This window comes from Schistocerca piceifrons, chromosome 1 (genome assembly GCF_021461385.2).
Source record: "Schistocerca piceifrons isolate TAMUIC-IGC-003096 chromosome 1, iqSchPice1.1, whole genome shotgun sequence".
NCBI classification, from domain to species: domain Eukaryota; kingdom Metazoa; phylum Arthropoda; class Insecta; order Orthoptera; family Acrididae; genus Schistocerca; species Schistocerca piceifrons.
In genome coordinates, this window is record NC_060138.1 from 1,163,343,852 (window position 1) to 1,163,368,850 (window position 24,999).

A 24,999-nucleotide genomic window follows, 5' to 3' on the forward strand; every position below is an offset into this window, starting at 1 on the left:
AGACAGTGGAGAAAAGGACGGCAGTCGATCGCGAAAGCGTTCAAGTATTACATATTCATCTTGAGTTCATATAACAAGAAGTTAGTTTAAAGTGTCACGTATTAAACAATATTGGTTGGTGTGGAACGTACAGGATACTAAGATGAGGAGACAAATCGCATGCCGAGAAGCACCGCGCTCTTAGCCCCTGGTGATCAGTAGTAGTCTGTAACGGTTTCTGCGAAGTGTGCAGGGGCGCGAGGCCCATTAGAACACGGTTTGCTCCAGCTGACGCTGATCACCCATTCATCCAGCGTCGACGACTTGCGAGTGCCATCTGCGAGGCGCCTCTTCCCCTGATTGCTGTCTCTCACCCGCCAGCTTTCGCAGGAACAATGGCACTGCAGCATCTGGTGGATAAAATAAAATCTCGTTAACGCCGCTGGCAGCCGTCTTCTGTGAATAGCGCCCACCAACTCTGCGCCGAAACTCTCTAACGACGTCCGAATGCACGTTCCGTTGAGTATAAGCCCGTTGTCTCTCTCTCTCTGTGAAACTGTCTCCGTAGCCATAATTGGACGTGGAGCTGAGAAGGTTTTTCATTTTTTGTCGCAGAAATAACGCTCGGATACTACATGGCATATTACCATACCCGGATTTATCATTTCGAAACGTCCTGTGCCATTACAGAAGCACATACTGGGGAAAGGTAATTTCCCTGGGGAAATGGTCTTGCATTCGCTGACAGCTTTTATCTGTACAGAGAGGACGAGAAATACACTACTGGCCATTAAAATTGCTACACCACGAAGATGACATGCTACAGACGCGAAATTTAACCGACAGGGAGAAGATGCTGTGATGTGGAAATGATTAGCTTTTCAGAGCACTCGCACAAGGTTGGCGCCGGTGGCGACACCTACAACGTGCTGACACGGGGAAAGTTTCCAACCGATTTCTCATACACAAACAGCAGTTCACCGGCGTTGCCTGGTGAAGCGTTGTTGTGATGCCTCGTGTAAGGAGCAGAAATGCGTACCATCACGTTTCCGACTTTGATAAAGGTCGGATTGTAGCCTATCGCGATTGCGGTTTATCGTATCGCGACATTGCTGCTAGCGTTGGTCGAGATCCAATGACTGTTAGCAGAATTTGGAATCGGTGGGTTCAGGAGGGTAATACGGAACGCCTTGCTGGATCCCAACGGCCTCGTATCACTAGCAGTCGAGATGACAGGCATCTTATCCGCACGGATAGTGCAGCTACGTCTCGATCCCTGAGTCAACAATTGAGGACATTTGCAAGACAACGATCTGCACGAACAGGTCGACGACGTTTGCAGCAGCATGGACTAACAGCTCGGAGACCATGGCTGCGGTTACCCTTGACGCTGCATCACAGACAGGAGCGCCTGCGATGGTGTACTCAACGACGAAACTGGGTGCACGAATGGCAAAACGTCATTTTTTCGGATGAATCCAGGTTCTATTCACAGCATCACGATGGTCGCATCCGTGTTTGGCGACATCGCGGTGAACGCACATTGGAACCGTGTATTCGTCATCGCCATATTGGCGTATCACCCGGCATGATGGTATGGGGTGCCGTTGGTTACACGTCTCGGTCCCCTCTTGTTCGCATTGACGGCACTTTGAATAGTGGACGTTGCATTTCACATGTGTTACGACCCGTGGCTCTACCGTTCATTCGATCCCTGCGAAACCCTACATTTCAGCACGATAATGCACTACCGCATGTTGCTGGTCCTGTATGGGCCTTTCTGGATACAGAAAATGTTCGACTGCTGCCCTGGCCAGCACATTCTCCAGATCTCTCACAAACTGAAAACATCTAGTCAATCGTGGCCGAGCAACTGGCTCGTCGCAATACGCCAGTGACTACTCTTTAAGATTGTGGTATCGTGTTGAAGCTGCATGGGCAGCTGTACCTGTACACGCCATCCAAGCTCTGTTAGACTCAATGCCCAGGCGTATCAAGGCCGTTCTTACGGCCAGAGGTGGTTGTTCTGGATACTGATTTCTCAGGATCTATGCACCCCAATTGCGTGGAAATATAATGACATGTCACTTCTACTATAATATATCTGTCCAATGAATATCCGTATATCATCTGCATTTCTTCTTGGTGTAGCAATTTTAATGGCCAGTAGTGCATATTGCGCCACAGAGCGAGGCTAAGAACGGGACAATATTAATGCACATTATTTCATGATGTATTCTTATTCACTTGTCGGCGCTGTTTCAGTTCTTTCCTTGTCCACAAATTATGTAGTGTTGCACATTATCACTCTTACACAGACAATTTTTTTTTTTTAACTTTGTAGTCTCCTTCAAGGTATCGCGCAACCCATCAGTTCCGCTTTCAGATGGTTAGTATTATTACGCAACAAATATTAGTCTCTTTAAAATGATGTGACAACACAACCTCTAGACATCATAATCGCCTCAGTTCATTGAAGTAGAGAATAAACATGTTACTTCGGGTATGCAATATCCAGCTGAAGCCAATCATTGATAATCAAATATAGAGTCGCAAAATTACCGCAGGCTACCATAGACTATCATAAAAACGTGTAGGCTGTAGTAGTGTTCCTAGCAGCTTTGGTCAGTTCATACTTGCGTCACCTGTATGTTCTTGGAGGGGTGACCATCCGGTCTGGCGAGCGCTGTTGGCAAGCGGGGTGCACTCAGCCCTTGTGAGGCAAACTGAGGAGCTACTTGACTGAGAAGTAGCGGCTCCGGTCTCGGAAACTGGCACACGGCAGGGTGAGCGGTGTGCTGACCACATGCTCCCCCATATCCGCATCCAGAGACGCCTATGGCCTGAGGATGACACGGCGGCCGGTCGGTACCTTTGGGCCTTCATGGCTTGTTCGGGAGGAGTTCACCTGCATGTTAGGTGTGTAGCATACTTTTCAGGCATTCCGTCGTAACCACCGCTTTCTCTACATATGCGATCAGTGTCTTATTAGATTTCCCAAAAACCAGAAGCGATGAACCATCTAGGAATTGAATGAGGATACATACAGTAAATGCCAGCTAGCGTAAGGAACATTTTGGTTCTACATAGTTATCCTCTTGTCTGTTGCTTAAATGTAAACGATATTTATAGCAAAACTGGAATTACCAGTTTTTAGCTAAGGTATTAATAGAAAAAATGGTAATTGGTAACACAAAACATCGGTATGTTGCAGTAACACTAAAAAAGACAATGTCTGTTTGTTATATGGCACTAGAAAACGCAATTCCCTTAACAAAAAGATAAAATAAAAAAAACGCAAAAGGAAAATATGGGACATCTCTTCAGTACTTCCTTGAACATATAAGATATGTTTCTGTTATTCATAAACAACTTTCTAATTTATCAATAATAACAGGAATCTGTTACGTTTGATCATCATGAAGAGTGTTCTTTTGCATACAAAATATCAACAATCGTATGTTTTTTATCTCTGTGTATGTAAATTGCACTTGAATCAAAAGTAAATCATTTGGCTAAGTAAAAGCGCAGTAGTTACACGAAGAACCAATTTTTATTATTTATAAAATGCAATTTATATTGTTTACGGATGAAAAAACGCAATGGACTAACACTGGGTATTTGTTTTGCACAAAATTAGAACCACACATAATTGAAACACACACAACCGAAGAGAAATCGCCCGCTCGCACTTTTTGTCTTACACTTTTTTTACGTTTCTCTCCCTACCAATATTGCCAATACTACCGGTAATCCTACTCTTTACGACATCATTTACGAAGCGCGCCAAACCTACCAGTTTTGGCAGTGCGTAGCTCTAACCAAATCTTATAGAGGTACCACATTGCAAGGGTTTTGTTACACTTATTCGCTTCTCCAAGTAGTCGCTGACATTTTCTGTGCGAGATAGTGGACGTACGGAAAGATGCCCATGTGTTCCTCAGACAAGGAACGTAAGCGGGTTTATTACTAAAGATATGGTTTAAATCTAGTAGTATCATTGCACTATGCAACTTGCCGGCCGGCCGCACCCACATATGTCTACCACATCACACGATCTGTATTCTCGTATTTTCTCATGATCGAGTGTAAACGTCTATACACGCAGTGCTAGCGAAAGTCTGACTTTCAGCTAGCCAACACTTTCACAGTTCGTGACTTGTTTGCTCGGTATTAGCCTTCAACGATATTACAGTCGCTCTGGAACATGTTGTTGACTGTATATCATTTCTGTCATAACTGTCACCGTCGAAATGATATCACGTTGTAATCTCCATCATGCCCACTGCCTATGGTGCTTCAGAACTATACACACGGTCATTTGTTTGTCGATAACGACTGAACAATTAGCAAAATATACTTTTATAGATTTTTCCATCTCATGCCTTCTCTCCATTAAACTTGTATTCCAGGAAAGTTCATATGTTTTCGATAAGTACTACTAATAAACATTATCCTACTTTGTTTATAACCTTCTAATATGATTTTTGTACCTTTGCTTATCTGCCTCTGTGAATCCTGTTATCTCCGTTGTGTCATATAACCACGCCGCAAGGTGGTATGTTATTACAGTACTAACTTGTAACGGCCACTCTCCGTTAGTTGACAGCTGATAGTAAGGACTTACGTCAGTGACGCTATGCTTAGTATGAAGGCTTTGGTATGGCATGTGTACTTCATATTGAATATTTCTGTAACACCTTTAATATATCTTCCATAAATGATTGTTGTGCAATATGCTTGTGCTCTCATGGCTTTTTATTTCGTTTGGCAGTCATTATGACAATAGGCTAAGCCCAAAAAGCGTCAAGTACAATTCGTTATCTGGTAATTCCAAAGCGACAGATTCAGCAGTGATATTAGAAGTGCTTTCGATTTTGTTCCTGAAGCTTGCTTAAGACGATTACCAGTTACCCAATGCTATCCGCGTTATGGGATAAGTGCTGAGAAATGTAATTCGCCAGAATCCGTCCCTAGCCTCCACTGAGAAGATGAAGCTTCAGATCGACCTTTAATGTGTTCCTGGAGTGCTTAATTGCTTCACAACAGACGAAGTGAATTTCTTTTGTCTATTCATTTGTTTATGGATAATAACTAATCCAAACACTTACACCGCTTATCTCTGGCCGTGTAAATTAGAAGTGGAGCTACATCATAGCCACAGTTGTAACCTGCTTAATGAGCTTAGAATAACGGGTTACGTTCGCACCTTTAATAAAATACATTTAATAGTGATGTGTCGCCAGCTGGGCCAACACCTTGTAGGTCGAGATGGCTGAAAATGCACGCTAGACTAACGCAGAAGGGCGTGAAGTACTGGAACAGGCTACGTAATTAATGCTATGAAGAAAAGTACGTAACTGGATTAATACTTATCTTTAATCAATCATTGTGGTACATCGCTCTTGACTATACACAGGAGACTTTAATTACAATCACTGTAAGGCTAATGGCGCCTTGCTAGTTCGTAGCCATTAACTTAGCTGAAGGCTATTCTGTCTCTCGGCTAATGAGAGAGAAAGGCTTCGTACATCTAGTCGCTAGCTAGGTCGTCCGTCCAACTGGGGCGAGTGCTTGTTCGTATCACGAGACCTGCCTTGTGGTGGCGCTAGGTCTGCGATTACACAGTGGCGACACGCGGGTCCGACATGTACTAAATGGACCGCGGCCGATTTAATCTACCACCTAGCAAGTGTGGTGTCTGGCGGTGACACCACAAATAGGATGTAGAGTAAGATCGTCTACCAGTCATAACTGAAGGTGATTTAAGACAGACTGTCTCGGGTTTACTCCCTTCTTCAGGTGATCATCTGATCTCAAATAAATCTTGAACTGTAACTGATCTATAAAGGAACAGACATAGAGTTCAACAACACCCATTATGGACAAAATTCACATATGTAACGAGCAAATACGTTCAACGCAAATAATTAGAAAGGCGGAGGTCGTCAAAATTGTATATTTTCGGAAAAACAAATCAACATATTGAGAGAAAATGATCATTTCACCACCGGAATGAAAACGAAATTCAGCAGTAACTCCTTGTTCACAGTGGGCCAAGGGCCAATGTAAGGCGCAACGTCCGTTCTGGCTACATTTGAGTCTCTGCGTTATGGTTATGGACTCTCTTTATTTGTGTGTGGTGTGTTTATGCAGCTGCAAATATCATTGACAAGGTTGAGTCTTATTGGTCTATTTTGAAAAACTTTTTCCACTTTCCCTTGTCGGACAATCTATAAACGCCAGAAGGAGATTTTCACTCTGCAGCGGAGTGTGCGCTGATATGAAACTTCCTGACAGATTAAAACTGTGTGCCCGACCGAGACTCAGTTGGTAGAGCACTTGCCCGCGAAAGGCAAAAGTCCTGAGTTCGAGTCTCGGTCGGGCACACAGTTTTAATCTGCCAGTAAGTTTCATATCAGCACACATAGTTCTAGATACGACTCTGACAGGTGACACGTACGTAAGCATCCTGTCTGATCACCTGCATCCATTCACGTCCATTGTGCATTGCGAAGGACTTGGGCAATTCCAGCAGGACAATGCGACACAAAACACGTCCAGAATTGCTACAGAGTGACTCCAGGAACATTCTTTGAGTTTAAAGTCTTTCGTTGGGCACCGTAGTCCCCAGACATGAAAGTTATTGAGCATATCTGGGATGAGTTGCAACGTGCTGTTCAGAAGAGATCTCCACCCCTTCGTACTTTTACGAATTTATGGACAGCCCTTCAGGATTCCTGGTGTCAATTCCCTACAACACTGCTTCAGACATTGGTCGAGTCCATGCTACGTTGTACTGCGACACTTCTGCGTGGTCGCAGGGGCCCTACACGATGTTAGGCAGGTGCACCATTTTCTTCGGCTATTCAGTGTATTACTGCTCCAGTTACTAGTCTTTATTATCGGTGTAATAATATGTGTGCACATAGCCGTTATTTTAAAATTGGCATGTCGACTTCTAGTATAAATTATATCACTAACATGGACATACATTTTGTAGTACCACTTACTGTACTGAAGGAGGGGATTGTGTAATGACGTGAATATAGATCCGAAGATGGCAACAGAGAACCGCCGAAATCGATCATCTATATGTATAAATGATTTTAGCTATCTTGGCAGTAGAAAATTTATATGAACCATAAAATTACTGCTGGTTCACCAAAGGTTATTAATCTCAATCAATACACAAAATGTAAAGTGGAAGTAGGTGCCAAGGAATAACTGGTGAAATTACACACAATTTTCAATAACACTCTTCATTTAAATTTGGTGCAAGACTTTACGATATTTTTTTAAAAAAAGACCAACAATCATTTAACAAAGAAGTCCCAATTTACGATAGGAAAGGACTTTTAAATTATTATAAAAAATTTCACCCCAGTAAAAGGGAAGTACAGGCAGGCAATTTAACGTATACATCTCGATGCTGTATAATATTTCAAGGTCAGCTAAGTTACAGGTTAATTTCACTTCATTCATTAAATGGCACAGAATCTGACTTGTCTGCAACATAGAAAAACAATCCTGTTTACAAAGTTCTCAAAATAGAAAAACCAAAACGCACGAGTCATGCACACGGGCGGGGGGGCGGACTCACAGTTAATAACATTAACATCTCCAGATATATATATATATATATATATATATATATATATATATATATATATATATATATATATAAAACAAATTTTACCAATTTCTGCCAGTTAACTTACGGCAAACACACACGCTCGCCAGGTAGGACTTGCAAACTTTTACAACATTCTCCTTTCAAGGCAATAATTTCTACCCGTAATGAAATGGCAAACTTTATGAAACGTCCCCTTTGAACAATTACAAATGACTGTGCTTAACCTAACACACAATATTTTTTAGCGCAACGCAATCTGACTTTCAAAAAATCCCTACGAAAGAATGGCCCTGACTAACATTAACCTATAAGTTTCACAAATCACTTACCTCACAAAAATCTTCGCTACTCAAGCTACTGCAATACAGCGAGCGCCACTACTGCCAGCTAAATAAAAGATTCAAACTACTGAAGGCACTAACTACTAATAGGCATAGTTAGCAAATGAAAGATATTAATAGAGAACAAACAATGTATTTACCTTGATATCATCATATATAAATATAGCAGTTCATGACAAATTTCAAAACTCCGCCATCTCTCTCCCCACATCCACCACTGCTGGCGACTCACCTCCAACTGCGCAACGCTACGCGCTGTTCACATCCAGCTGCCGCTGCCCAACACTACAATGGCGAGTATTACAACAATGCAAAGCAGCCACAGACTGTACACAGCACAGCCAGTGATTTTCATACAGAGTTGGCGTTACCAATAAAAAAACCTAACCAGCCTACTTACAACTTTTGCATGGCAGGAAAACACACTAATAACCAACTACCTATATAAAACACATAAGCACGTTGAGTAAAAACCTTAACAGGTATTGAATTAGAAAAACGCAAAACAGTTTTTGCTGACTAGAAACAACATTAAAAAATTCACTACGGCGTACATTAACAACCTTGCTTGCTAAAAACAAATTTACGTAAGTTACAGCTTCCAGATGAGCAGGAATTCGTTATGCAGTTGACTAGTTCTTATCACGAGGCAAAAGGAATTTATCTTCTTTCTTAGAGTTCCTTTTACACGTGAGTCTAGTATTACTAGTTATGGCAGGCGAGAGAATGGATCAGGTCTTAGTGCCTTGCTTTTTAAACAGTACAGTCATTAGTGCCTTAGACTTTCACAGACATAAACCCGTAGGTAAGCTGGGAGGGGAAAGAAGCAATCCGAACCACAGATTTACTCTGACTCCCCCCCATTCGTCCTCAAAAGGGGACAAACGGACCACCCTTTCTAATATTACCACCTTCCAACGGGTGGGCAGACGAGAACGAATGGCGGGAAACCCCCCCCAAAAAATACGGCTGGTATAATTAACTAGTAAATTGAGTTCAATTAAACTTTATAAAACCTGTTAACAATCAATTCGCAACTTCTGGTGCGCTACGACTCCCGGGACTGAACCAACGCAGCACTTCCAAATGTTCTGCCAGCCGTTTCAACGGACGCAGGAAGGCGCGCCGATTTTCAGAGCCTCCTCGCCGGTCGACAGCATACGGCCTAACTGCAGATTAGGCCCCCTGCGGACCCACGCTCAGGAAGATTCCTTTCTAGACGAGCAGTTGACGCCCCATACCACGGAGCCGCTGCTCGCGTCGCTTACGCTGATGCCGCGGTCTGCGTGCTGTCGCTTGCAGCAGGGGCCGAGAAGTCGCTTCTAGATGCCCCGACTGCCAACTCTCTACGAGAGCCCATACAGCCACTTCTTAAACCCACGCGAACAGCCCACTTTTCCTCTTTTCCGCTAGACGGAGACACCGAAGCCTTCAATTGCGACAAAGGCGCCGTCGCCAGAAAACGGAGGGCGACTGCTTCACGCTACACGCTGTGGCGCGCTTTTCATAGCTAACTTTACTACGGCTCATTATACGGTGTTCATAGCACATTATTGTTTTTAACGGTAGCAGTGTGCTTCCGGGTGTTGTGCCGAGTTGTGACGCCCGTTTTGTGTACTGTGTTTCAACGACCGACCCAGTCATCTTCTTCAGGTGCTGTCTGGGTAGTGTCCAAGACAGACTTCTCCCCCAACAACTCAACGGGCTTTTGTTCAGTGCCAGGTCTCCGTAGACATTCTGTAACGGCCTATAAATATTTCCGAGGCTCTGGTTTTCCGCCAAGAGAAACTCAACGACAGCCCTCTGCTTGGAATGCACCTCCGTTACAGACGTCATTTTGAAGAGTGCGTCTAGCACCGCCATCTATCGAAACTTCGTGAAACTCTGTGGGATGAAACAGGAATATTCTACGATGTCTCACGACAAAGTCAGCATTTTTTCAACCGCAACTGGCGGAAAAAATAAATTGTTACATTACTTATTTAACATCCCTCATATTTTACTTGCAGTACTCGCGTCCCAATTATTGATGTTACCAGTACTTTTGCGCAGACAATCCCAACATCCATCGTAGATTCCTTCACTACTACCGTCAAGTCACAAAAAATTTGCGTCACTTCCTTGAATTCGTCCATCCGCGTAGTACACCGTAATTGCGAGAACAGCCCGCAGGAGTTAAAGGTAACAAAGGAACAATCAATACTTGCTCCTCGCACGTGAAGACGTGAAGAGCATAATCCTGTTCTGAATTTTTTTTTGCGGGGGGGGGGGGGGGGGGGTGGTACTTTCCTAATCAGACAGATACATCAAAGGGCTACTCATTTTACTGATTCATGTAAAAAGAATTTTTATCATCATGTGACGTGACGTCTGAAGTCTCTAAGAATGTGGTTAGCTTGCAGTTCTATAATGGTATTGTGGCTGAGTCTATTTTAGCTCTTGCAGGGTTATTCCGGTAAGCTTGTCTGCCCTGCGTCGAAAGGGCTGCATCGACATCGATCTCGGTGTCCGTAAATCATCTCGATACTCGGTGAAGCGCCCTCCAAACAGAGACAGCGGCTGCCAGAGTCGCACGGAAATGAAAGGGCGGTGGTACGTCACGAGTCTGAGAGCCGGCTGGTGGAACGAGGATGGCCAAAGTAGAAGCCCGGTACCAGCTGTAGGCGGGATCTCATGCACATCCAATACACTTGTTCCTGAAAGTAAAGGGGAGGGATGAAAATGGAAAGATAAATGAACGACAATTACTGTCGAAAAATTCCCACAAATAGAACTTCTGCTGTCTGTGTAGGATATGAATGCTCCTTGTACAGAACACGCACACGGTTTTTCTTGTTCATTTCGCATCGAATGCTATGTACTTGATGGAAACTTCATATCACCTTCTGTCCCGAAACAGCCGGCGAGTCTATAATAAATCAGTCAGTACCGGTACATTATATTATTCATGACATGATATTAACTTAATATTTAATATTTTCGCCTTTGCATAAGTACATGTTATCAGCATAATACAGTCATACATCAACATGGTTACCAATAAAGAAAAACAGCGTATATGCTGGTGGGCAAAGTTTGAGAACGAAAGTAACTTTCCCATGAAGTTACGCTGCTAAGTGACGTAGCTCGATGAAAGTTAGACCATACATAGAAATAACTGGTACACTATGTGATCAAAAGTACCCGGACACCCTCAAAAGCATACTTTTTTCGTATTAGGTGCATTGTGATGCCACCTACTACCAGGTACTTCATATCAGCGACCTCAGTAGTCATTAGACATCGTGAAAGAGCAGAATAAAGGCCTCCGCGGAACACGCAGACTTCAAACGTGGTTAGATGACTGGGTGTCACTTGTGTCATACGTCTGTACGCGAGACTTCCACATTCCTAAGAATCCCTAGGTCCACTGTTTCCTACGTGATACTGAAGTGGAAACTTAAGGACGAGGGACACGTATAGCACAAAAGAGTACAGGCCGACCTCGTCTGTTGACTGACAGAGACCGCCGACAATTGAGGAGGGTCGTAATGTGTAACAGGCAAATATCTATCCAGACTATCAAACAGAAATTCTAAACTGCATCAGGATCCACTACAAGTACCTTGATAGGCGGGACGTGAGAAAACTTGGATTTCATGGTCGAGCGGCTGCTCATAAAGCACACATCATGCCTGTAAGTGCTAAGCGACGCCTCGCTTGGTGCCATGAGCGTAAGCATTGGACGACTGAACAGTGGAAGAACGTTGTGTGGTGTGAAGAATCACGGTACACAATGTGGCGATCCGATGGCAGGGTATGGGTATGGCGAATGCCTGGTGAACGTCGTCTGCCAGCGTATGTAGTGCCAACAGTAAAATTCGGTGGCGGTGGTGCTATGGTGTGGTCGTGTTTTTCACGGAGGGGGCTTGCAGAACTTGTTGTTTTGCGTGGCACTATCACAGCATAGGCCTACATTGATGTTTTAAGCACCTTCTTACTTCCCACTGTTGAAGGGTAATTCGGGGATGGCGACTTCATCGTCCAGTACGATCGAGCACCTATTCATAATGCACGGCCTCTGGCAGAGTGGTTACACGACAATATCGTCCATGTAATGCACTCGCCTGCATAGTCCTGACCTGAATCCTGCAGAACACCTTTCGAATGTTTTGGAACGCCAACTTCGTGGCAGGCCTCACCGACCGACATCGATACCTCTCCTCAGCGCAGCACCCCGTTAAGAATGGCCTGTCATTCCCCAACAAACCTTCCAGCACCTGGTTGAAAGTATGCCTGCGAGAGTGGAAGCTGTCATCAAGGCTAAGGGTGGGCCAACACCATACTGAATTCCAGCATTACCGATGGAGGGCGCCACGAACATCTCAGTCATTTTCAGCCAGGTGTCCGGATGCTTTTGATCACATAGTGTACAATACAGTGTAGGACGTAAGTGTAAGAAATACACAATGGTGCGAACAGAAATGGTACTTTAAAAAGAAGACAACAAATACACTATGTTTGCTGCGATGTATGACAGCTCTCTGGACAATACAAAAGGCGAGACACGTTTCTCAATTGTTTGTGGGATCACCATGGACGGTAATGCACGGACAGCAGTGTGCTCCAATGTTGGCCATAAAGTTGGTTAAAGAGTTCTTGTGGTACTGTGTTCATGTGTTAACTGCTGGAAAGTTGCTGGTGCACATGAATGCTGCAATACGTCTTCCCAATGCGTCCCAGGCCCCCTGGAAGGAATTAAAGTCAGGGTAACGGTCAGACCAATCCATTTCCCGAATATCTTCTCTTTCCAAGAGATCTTCCACTTGCGCTGCTCGATGCGGTCGTGCATTGTCATCCATGAAAATGAAATAAGGACCGAATAGTTCCCTAAAAGACGCACGTGGGGAATAAGTACAGTGTCAGAATAACGTTGAACGGTGAGTGTACGGTGATTTTAAGGTCAGTACGCCCATGCAACAGTATGCTTCCCCACATCATAACACTTTGACTACCAAAAGATAATTTTCGACAACGGTCCTGAGTTCATTACACGTTCTCACCTTTCGGCATTAAGAAGGTACGCCCAAAATGTGCTCTCATCCGAGAAGAATCTACTCTCTTCCGAGAAGAGCACGGAATCCCAATTCGCGCTTGTCCAATGCTATGCTCTTGGCACCATCGCAAACGGTACCGCTGATGTGCGAGTGTAAATGGAACACAACGAAATGGTCGTCGGCAAAAATAAATAAATAAATAAAATCATCCGCTGCAGTCGCCATGCGACTGTGGAGTGTCAGATAACGTCGCTTTCAATCTTGTTAATTATGATTGCAATTGCAAAAAAAAAAAAAAAAAAAAAAAAAGAGGCTCTGAGTACTATGGGACTTACCTTCTGAGGTCATCAGTCCCCTATAACTTAGAACTACTTAAACCTAACTAATCTAAGGACATCACACACATCCATGCCCGAGGCTGGATTCCCACCTGCGACCGTAGCAGTCGCGCGGTTCCAGACTGTAGCGCCTAGAACCAATCGGCCACATCGGAAGGTCTGCAATTGCAAACACTGTGTGACGTGAAGCCCCGGTTGCATGTAGTAAAATATAGCGGTCATCTGCTGCTGTAGTTGTCCGTGATCGATCACCTTCCCTCCTTTGAGCAGCAGTGCTTGTGGTTCGGAACGCTGACCATGCACGTGACACAATGCTATGAGCAATACTAAACTCTTGGGCTACACGTCCTTCGTCCGCATGTGAAGTCATCCAGATGTCTTTGAGCCATGTTGTAATGAATAACGCCACTATAGTACACCGTGACTGTTCACTGAATGACACACACTATCAAAATGGATTAAATGCCTCTAAGCCCAATGGGACTTAACATCTGAGATCATCAGGCCCCTAGACTTACAACTACCTAAACCTCACTAACCTCAGGACATCACACACATCCATGCCCGAGCGAGGATTCGAGCCTGCGACAGTAGCAGCAGCGCGGTTCCGGACTGAAGCACCTAGAAGCGCTCGGCCACTGCGGACGGCCACACACTATCCATTGCTTCGACTGCCTCATGATGCGTAGCCAGCGTCTTTTGGCGCAATAGTCATATTGATCTCATGCCATGTGGAGTCCAGTTACCTGTGCACAACTGGGAGACCTCTGGCAATATACTCCCACACTTTTATTCATTTCCACCGAGTGGTTAATATGTTATGGTACTTCATCTATCTCGTCCTTAAGTTTTGTAGAGCAGTATATTTGTTTTTTATATATACATATTTCAACATTCTGTTTGAATGAGCAACATCTCGTTAACTTTAATATTTGTTATGAATAACATATTCACATTGTTATAAAAGCCCAAAAGTCATTAATAAACAACCTCACTGTGTTCAAAGCAATGGTTGATCACGTGTCGCCATGTTCTAATGTGCTTCCCCTCAAGCATACCATAGGCGATCCTGTCAAATCCCATGAGAACTCCGTCTTCCACGTGATTGCCGTTCAGGTATCGCTGTCTAAGGAAATCTTGTTGTATTTTGCGTTGTCTAGTGTGGTGAGGTCCGGATTTCGTGGAGGTTTGGCAACGGTGCTGGAAAGTCTCCTAATACACGACCAACCCAGCAGTTCATTTCGCCGTTTGCAGACGCTCGCAGCAAAATGTGGCGTAGCGCCGTCTTGTTGAAATGTAGCGGTGTGAGACAAGTCTCTGGCTTTTAATTCTGGAAACGACCACTTCTTAATCATGTGAAGATAGACTTTCCGGTTCCCAGACCCGTCAGAGAAAAATGACGCAGGTATAAATGCTGCCCTTAATCCTAAGTCATAACAAGCACCAGATAGAATTCGATTTCCTCTTAAAAGTGCGGATTGTCTTTTTCAGAACAACAGATGTTACCATTCCTTGAGCTTCGATAAATCGCACAGTCGTGAGAGAACATGCCTTTTTCTAACCATTTACATGCGGGAAGCGTGCGAGCAGCATTTCACACGCATATTCACATTGCTCCACGTCACGATACGATCACTCAACCCAATCACTGAGGATGGGAGAAAACATGAAACGTTCGAATCTGTGTTAATAATAACTGGTAGTAAAGAGTAGTTCTGTTCATCACACTAAAAATATAAACCGTATAATATTCATACATAGTTTATCTAATTGTACTGCGATATTAACGTGTAAAGTGACTTTTCGATCGTCGTGAAGAGGGCACTGATGAACAACATTATTTTCTGTCCAGCCGGTTGTGTGGTATCAGTTAAATCGAAGAGGGTCATCGGTGATTCACATCTGGAGCAAACTGATACAGTTTTCTTGCACGGTCAAGCACGTGGAAAAGGTCAATATCGCACTGATTTACCGAGAAAAGTACCTTCTCAGACAGCACCACCCAACTCACAACATCTCCACATCTATTCTTCGCCGTTTGTGTGAATGTGTATTCTTTCAGCACTCTGCAACGACTAATTGACCATTACTACAGCTGGCATCATGAACTTATACAATTATCATCTTTCGGATACAGATACTCGTGGAACTGACGAATTCTCGCATCAGAAACGGTGCTTGACCTATTTTATTTTTCGTCACACAGTGAAAGCTTCATGACCGTATGTCATAACTATTTTTTCACAACGCCTTAAAAGACGGTTACATTGATATTTCGTCTTATTATGTCTCTGAATGTACTTGCTATACAATCTAATTTTTTATGGCAAGTGAAGTTAGTAAAAAAAACTAATCTTCATTATTTGGATAACTTACATCCTAAGCTACTGAAATTCAATACTTGTTCTGTAACATTTTTCAGTCTTTAAATACTTAAAACTTGTTTATGTCAAAATCTCATTGTCTTCAATTCTTCATCGTAAATTCTGTGACGAAGTGTTCCTAAGCCCGAAATGCTGGTCACCTTCTGAATAGCTATAAATAACCACGTTATCTGCAAATAATAGGATATTTAAAATCACATTACCCGCTTTAAAACTATTTGTCCGAGGACATTGCCGCAAATGTGTGACAATGTCTCTTTGTATACAGAATAGAACTGGTGGCATCGGGCATCCCTGCTTTAGTCCCAGTTTTACGACCACTTAGTTTTTATTGCTAGGTTGTCCGCTCTCGTCGGGTACAAGTGAGCGTAAGCGCCACATTAACTGGGCCGCGAGAACGTGCCCGACATTGGGAAGATGAACTGCAGCCCATTATATGGCGGAGAAAGAATTTTTTAGGCGTCCTCACGTTTTGTTCAAAGATAGGATCGATTGACACAGCAGCTCCTGAATAATAGATAGCGAGCAAGGGGCGTCGCTGCCCTGCATCTGTAGAAGATAGGTGTAGCCATATCCTCTTCTAACAGTTTCGTTCTCCTGCAGAATAAATGCAGGCCTTTTTTTTTACATGTATCTTCGCGTCCAGAAGTTTTTAAGTATGTGTTTGGAACATTGTTGCGTTTGACTATCTTGTATATTCCTCAAACTCTTCCTGTATACTCTCATAGTTTCATTATGATTAACATCTCACGAAAACGTACACAGAAATGTTGAACAATCAGTTGACACGGCAGATCTAATCTTATATTTGCGTGATGATAAACATGTACATCCACTTCTGTTATCTGCGAATCGTTAGAAGGTGGAGAATAAAGGGTACATTTGTAGCGCATCCTAACGGCTCTTCACCGGTGATCCGTAAGGAGGACTGATTACGTATTTATATTTGCGGTCCGCAGCTCGTGGTCGTGCGGTAGCGATCTCGCTTCCCACGCCCAGGTTCCTGGGTTCGATTCCCGGCAGGGTCATGGATTTTCTCTGCCTCGTGATGACTGGGTGTTGTGTGATGTCCTGAGGTTAGTTAGGTGTAAGTAGTTCTAAGTTCTAGGGGACTGATGACCATAGTTGTTAAGTCCCATAGTGTTCAGAGCCATTTGAACCATTTATATTTGCGTATTCTGTTGCTGGCAGGAATGCCGGCCGCAGTGGCCGAGCGGTTCTAGGCGCTACAGCCTGGAACCGCTCGACCGCTACGGTCGCAGGCTCGAATCCTGCCTCGGGCATGGATGTGTGTGATGTCCTTAGGTCAGTTAGGTTTAAGTAGTTCTAAGTTCTGGAAGCTGATGACCTCAGAAGTTAAGTCCCATAGTGCTCAGAGCCATTTGAACTATTTTTCTTGCTGGCAGGCATACTTTTTTCGAGTCATCAGTCTTCCGACTGGTTTAAAGTGGCTCGCCACAACTCCTGCGCCAATCTTTTCATCCCGGAGTACCAACTGCAACATACTTTGCCAACTATTTGCTGGATGTGTTCCAGTCTCTGTCTTCCTCTACAGTTTTTACCTTCTACAGCTCCCTCTATTACCATGGAAGTAATTTTCTGTATCATCCTATCCCTCCTTGTCAGTGTTCTCCATACATTCGTTTCTACGCCGATTGTGTGGAGAACCATGTCATTCCTTAGCTTACCAGTCCACATAATTTTCAACGTTTTTCTGTAGCACCACATCTTATACGCTTTTGTTCCTGTTTTACTAGAGTTCATGTCCCATTACCAAAATTATATTCAGAAATTTATTCCTTAAATTAAGGACTGTTTAATACTGGCAGACTTCCCTTGGCAAGGAAAGCCCTTTTTGCCATTACTAGTCTGCTTTAATGTTCAGCTTGCGCCGTCCGTCATGGGTTATTTTCCTTTATAATATTATGCAACAGCCTCCCCCAAGATCATTATGAACTCTTCGATACCACCTTTTCTTACATACATCCGTGTATTTATCGTACGATTCAGTGCTTCCTAGGGCTTTTTATGTGTATTTTTGTAGGTATCGTTCAGTTCGATTTGCCCAAAAACCTATTCTTTGTAAATACATTTAGAATATTCTGGAATCACGTACATTCTCGCCATTGCTAATAGAATGTTGTCATTAACAAAAATATATACATATGCCAAATTAAATATCAGACCGTGAAATTGAAGTAATAAGTGTTTAGCAACAAATATTAAGAGGCTGTGGAAATGTTAGCATAAATAACTAACACCTCTAATTCCCATAATTGCAATTTGTAAATTCGCTAACACAAAAACGTCATTACGATTCAAATGAAAAGAAGTCATTATCCAGTGATGTAATTTCATTCGTTATTCATTTTATTAATTCAACGTAATTAATGATGCTTGTAAATTACCTCTTGTTATTTACGCTACCCAAATTTATGAAATTCCGGTATTTGAGAAAACATGTGTGTATATAATTTATATAATCTGGCGAAGCATGATGTGTATACTTCGGACAAATGTTAGCAATAAAATCCATACAGCCACTAATTACGAAATTAAAGCAAAATCAAAATAATTGTTGAAATCAGATTGTGAATTAATTTTCTCACATAAAACCAAGATGACGATTAAACTTTTCTGTTATTTGACAATATATTTTATAGCTTGTACAAATGTAAAAGCAGTTAGTTTAGATGAAATTGTTTTTAATTGTAAGTTACATTTTGTAATAAATCAAGAATGGTAGTGATTGTTAAAATTGCATTTAAAGCGATGCATCGATGCTGCGCAGGGAGGCAGCCAGTCAAGTTTTGTTTACTTCAGGTGTCAGTGCAGTTCAGTTCGGTCTAGCTCAGTTTTGTCAGTTGTTCTGCACTTACGACAGTTCTGTCGATCAGCTGACGTCAATAAATAATTTGTCAAGCTTGAAATTTTCGTGGTGTTCTTATTATTCGCAGCATCCACAACATCGACGAAACACAGGCCTAGCAAGTTACGTAGTAACGTTTAAAGATCTTTACTTAACTTCATCTACTTCGTGATCATATACGATAAAGTTCTCGGTGTTGTCATTTATACTACTTCTCATTACCTTCACCTTTCTTAGATTTACTCTCAGTCCATATTCTGTACCCATTAGACTCTTCATTCCATGCAACAGACCCTGAATTCTTCTTCACATTCGCTACTGAGAATAGCAACGTCATCAGCACTCCTTGACATTGATATCCTTACGCCTTGCATTTTAATTCCACTCTTGAACGTTTCTTTTATTTCCGTTAATGCTTCTTCGACGAATAAATTGAACAGTAGGTTAGAATGACTACATATCTCTCTTACACCCTTTATTAATATGTGCGCTTAATTCTTGGTCTTCCTCTCTTATTGTTACCTCTTCACTCTTGTACATACTGTATGTTATCTGTCTTCCCGTATATTTTTTTCTCTGAATTTCGAACGTCTTGCACCATTTGCCATTGTCGAACGCTTTTCCCAAGTCGGCAGATCCTATGAACGCGTCTTGATTTTTCCTCAGTCTTGCTTCCATTATCAGCTGCAACGTCACAACAGCTTTCTGGTGCCTTAATCTTTCTGGGAACCAAACTAATCATGTGACAGATATTCCAGGAATACTTAGCCTGCTGAAGTATTTTATAGATTCCGTTCTAGATACTAGTTTTCTGAATGACTTTACCAACTTTTCGAATGGATTATCTGTTTTTCAGTACCAACTATAGGAAATTTTCAGCTTTTCTGTTGCACTCCCTCATAAGGGGGTATGCCTTTCACATTTCGTGCTGACTTATTTTATATATCCTCGACATATTTGAGAAGCGCAGTACACGGCTATAAAGAAAACAAAACAAAATAGGCAGGCACCAGAATTTTCGGTACCTTAGAAATTACGTGGGTAAGTGTCAAAGTAGAAATGTAAGAATTTGGGATTGTATCCGTCGTCGGCTAAGAGTTATCTGTGACTTATCGCTTCTTTCATATCCGGCGGCGATTTACATGTGAAAAAGATGTCAAGTTAGTACCGTCATTCAGAGTCTACTCTAAAATGTGGGCTGCTTGTAACTCACTAATTCACTGCATGAGGGCTTAACGAAGATGGATATAAGAAGCCAACTAGTACGCAAAAAAGGAAATCAAAAGACGGCTCCTATTATCAAATAGGTCTTAACTTGAAAATAAATTATTTGGCAGGAACACAGAATTTTCTAAAATAATCGTGGACTATAACGAATCTGGAAAAGATTATCGAAGCATTTGAGATTTGGTGTTACAGAAGGATGCCTAAAATACTGAAAAAGGAGGAATTCTTCCTCAGAATCAACTAGGAAAGGCATAATATGAAAAGTAAGTACCACAAAGGAGGAGAGGATAATCTGTTAAGACATAAGCTCGAGTGAGCCGTCCGAGGTGGCCAAGCGGTTCTAGGCGCTTCAGTCCGGAGCTGCGCGACTGCTACGGTCGTATGTTCGAATCCTGCCCCGGGCATGGATGTGTGTGATGTCCTTAGGTTAGTTAGGTTTAAGTAGTTCTAAGTTCTAGGGGACTGATGACCTCAGATGTTAAGTCCCATAGTGCTCAGAGCCATTTGAACCATTTTTTTAACTCGAGTCAGACGCGGAGTGCGAAAATCGAGGGAGAAGAAAAGCTGAGGTTAAGAGAGTGACTGCTAGAAGAAATGGTGGTGGGTCGCATCAAACTAGTCAGAACACTGGTGACTCAAAGAACAAAAACTTTGGTTGAAAGGACAGAGGAAGGCAAGAGCAAATGTAGTAAATCACTGTGGTGGTCAAATGTATTTGACTGAAATTGCTCGACTGCTTCACTTTCAAAATACTTTGTCTGGGTCCTCCTGGATATCAATGAAATAAGTATAATAATGGGGTTCATTATTGGATAAGCAAATGAATTGTTATCCTCCGTATGAGTGACAGCGCAACGACAGCTTTCTCACTAAAGGATACGGTCGTTTTACGAGGGACATTTCATAAATAATGCGATGGTTGGTATTACTGTGGAATGTTTGATGCAATTACGTCAGATGTAGTTGGGAGCTTGAGGAAAAAGCACTTGCTTTTTATTTTTCCGCTGTACACTCTAACATAAAACTCGCGAGAGGTACAAATGGACGCTGTAGGGATATCAGATAATTGTGACTGTTGAAGACTAGAGGTTACATGAAGATCGAAACCTCACGCGGCAAAAACGCGACAGAAAAACCACAGTGAGTCAAGTGAAGTGTAGTTTCACGTTGGGTTGATTGTTTACGTGGTGATCGTATTAGCCCGGAGGCCAAAAACGTGAACAAATGAACGAAGTGTGAAACTTGTGGCAGATGCTCTTGGTGAAGATTGCAGTACGACTTGTGAGGAACTTTCTGAAGCCACGGGAATTCCCCCCAACATCAGTGTTCTGACAAATGATTTGGAGAAGAGAAAAATTTCTGTGAGATTGGTCCCACACTGTTTGATTGCCGAAGAGAAGCAGCAACGCCTGGACATAGCAACCTTGTTCAAACAACGGTTCGACCGTGAAGGTCAAGTATCCTTGTGCCGCACTGTCACTATTGATGAACCGGATTTGAAATCACAGTCCAATGAGTGAAGAGACCCAGATTCTCCAAGTCCAAAAAAAATTCGGCGCGCTCAGTAACGATTTTTGCTGATGATCACCACGGAATTATCAAGACAGGAAGAATCCAATGCGGAACAAATGTCACGGCAGTGTATCATCGTAACTCCATGCAAAACTTGCGCAGAAAAATGTACAATAACTGACCTCAGTTGCTTGAGTCTGGGCCACATTCTCCCAAAAATTGCGAGAATACGCGTGGGAAGTGTTGCTGTACCCTTCCTACAGCTCGATCATGAGTCTGAAAGTCAAATAAACCTATGTGCTTTGTTTCTCTGGAAGAGATATTCGACAGATGAACAGATGTGGTGTCCTCCTGGATGGAATAATAGAGCTTCCAAGACGTTGGGATTCAATCAAAAAAAGGAGACTATATTGAAGGATTGTAAAGAGATATTGAAAAAAAACTATAAGGAACATGATTGGTGTGCATTATTGACGGAACATTTATCTTCTTTTGGTTACTTCTTTATATCCAGCATCATATTATACCTTATCCCTCCGTAGATCACTATTATAGGGCCTCCAAAGTAGTTATAGAGCGAGCCTTTCCAAGGAGCCCAGTCGGCCTTCGCTGAAGACAGAGGATGCACCGGGGCGTGTCTGATGCGTGACGTCTTGTTGTGGCAGCAGGTGCTGGCGAGGTGCCAGACCACCGCCCTCCCCCAACTTTTCCCCCACCCCCCGCCCGTGTGTGGGCGGCGCTAGGCTTCTCCTGGCACTGCGCTGACAGGTCTCTCACTACATCACCCACGCTTCCACTGCCGTGAGGGTAATAGCCACGCTGCCTGCACTTGTTATGGCGGCAAGGTGCCTTCCCCACGTTCAACGTCCACATTCACAGTCCGTAAACAATGTAAGTCTCTACATACAGTGGTCATCCAACGATCCGCATGCGGCCCGAAATCAAGCACTTGTGCGTCCCGCGGATCTCAGCTGGTCTTTTACGGTTATATTCATCTAGCAATTAACAGCCGAATCCAAAAATTCAACTAAAGATTAGAGCTTCTTATGAGTGTAGTTTTCCTGCTTAGTAACAAACAAAAATGCTAACAGAGATAGTAATGTCTTAAACATTTTTCCAAGGTGACTATCAACAGTCATCAAGTAATGTATAAAATGCATGTTTGACAATCAGCTGCTTTTTAAAACCCAAATACCGATCGATTTCAGTCACGGACCATCTTCAGGGATGAGAGATAAAACAGTTTAAGCCACAACATCACATTCATCATTACTTAAATAATGGCCACGTCTCATATGTAGAACATGTCATGAATTCCAGTATACCTCACAGGACTTTTAAAGGCAAGCATAGTAATCGTATTTTAAGATGTGCTTAAATTTAATTGACGTTGGTGATTTCGGCCGCTTGCCTCAGGGACGTAGGATTAGGTAGTGTGGCCACTGCGGGGTTAAAGAATATGAAATGGGGAATGTTTAATTGTTTGTCTTCCAGTATTGAAAATTCACGGGCGTGAGTGGGCCGTACCGATCACAGGCTATGGTACAAATTTCGAACGAAAGTAGCATGGATAGCAGAGATAGTCACCTTCAAATGCGATCCGTACAGAGTGACTGCTTGATGATGATACAAAATTCAGGGACGATGGAGAAGAGCAAATAAATCAACTTGAGGCAAGGATCCCTGGTTTTGAAACTAAAGAATCTAATGTTATAAGCGAAAATCGTTCTGATACCTCTGACTGAAATACATGTACCGTTACTGCTGTTGTTAATATCGTGAGGTAGGCGAGTTGCAGAAAAGAAAAAAAGGAAAAAAAAGAAAAGAACGTCCATCAAACATGGGCTCTAAAATGCTTACATTAAGAAGTGTAGGCACTTGTCCAGTAGAAGAAATAGGTTTCACAGTAGTGAAGAACAAGTCGTCCTAGTTCGTATGGTATGTATTTTAGAGCCTATTAATGTTACATACACTCCTGGAAATTGAAATAAGAATACCGTGAATTCATTGTCCCAGGAAGGGGAAACTTTATTGACACATTCCTGGGGTCAGATACATCACATGATCACACTGACAGAACCACAGGCACATAGACACAGGCAACAGAGCATGCACAATGTCGGCACTAGTACAGTGTATATCCACCTTTCGCAGCAATGCAGGCTGCTATTCTCCCATGGAGACGATCGTAGAGATGTTGGATGTAGTCCTGTGGAACGGCTTGCCATGCCATTTCCACCTGGCGCCTCAGTTGGACCAGCGTTCGTGCTGGACGTGCAGACCGCGTGAGACGACGCTTCATCCAGTCCCAAACATGCTCAATGGGGGACAGATCCGGAGATCTTGCTGGCCAGGGTAGTTGACTTACACCTTCTAGAGCACGTTGGGTGGCACGGGATACATGCGGACGTGCATTGTCCTGTTGGAACAGCAAGTTCCCTTGCCGGTCTAGGAATGGTAGAACGATGGGTTCGACGACGGTTTGGATGTACCGTGCACTATTCAGTGTCCCCTCGACGATCACCAGTGGTGTACGGCCAGTGTAGGAGATCGCTCCCCACACCATGATGCCGGGTGTTGGCCCTGTGTGCCTCGGTCGTATGCAGTCCTGATTGTGGCGCTCACCTGCACGGCGCCAAACACGCATACGACCATCATTGGCACCAAGGCAGAAGCGACTCTCATAGCTGAAGACGACACGTCTCCATTCGTCCCTCCATTCACGCCTGTCGCGACACCACTGGAGGCGGGCTGCACGATGTTGGGGCGTGAGCGGAAGACGGCCTAACGGTGTGCGGGACCGTAGCCCAGCTTCATGGAGACGGTTGCGAATGGTCCTCGCCGATACCCCAGGAGCAACAGTGTCCCTAATTTGCTGGGAAGTGGCGGTGCGGTCCCCTACGGCACTGCGTAGGATCCTACGGTCTTGGCGTGCATCCGTGCGTCGCTGCGGTCCGGTCCCAGGTCGACGGGCACGTGCACCTTCCGCCGACCACTGGCGACAACATCGATGTACTGTGGAGACCTCACGCCCCACGTGTTGAGCAATTCGGCGGTACGTCCACCCGGCCTCCCGCATGCCCACTATACGCCCTCGCTCAAAGTCCGTCAACTGCACATACGGTTCACGTCCACGCTGTCGCGGCATGCTACCAGTGTTAAAGACTGCGATGGAGCTCCGTATGCCACGGCAAACTGGCTGACACTGACGGCGGCGGTGCACAAATGCTGCGCAGCTAGCGCCATTCGACGGCCAACACCGCGGTTCCTGGTGTGTCCGCTGTGCCGTGCGTGTGATCATTGCTTGTACAGCCCTCTCGCAGTGTCCGGAGCAAGTATGGTGGGTCTGACACACCGGTGTCAATGTGTTCTTTTTTCCATTTCCAGGAGTGTATTTTTTTCTTGTTTTGGTCCAGCCCTGAAGTTGCCTACGCTTCAGTCTCAGAAACAGCAGTACTGATATGCATATTCCACTGTCACAGGTATCAAAACGATTTCCGCTAATAACTTTCGAACTCGCTAATTAATCTGTTTACTGTGCTCCCTCATCCTTGAAAGTTTGTAATATCATTATGGAGTCACACTGTAATTTTTGTAAGGAATACCGTCTTAGATTAAGGCTGTTGTTATGCAATATAATGAGTAGAAGGTAGATGACACTCAAAACGGTAAACGTT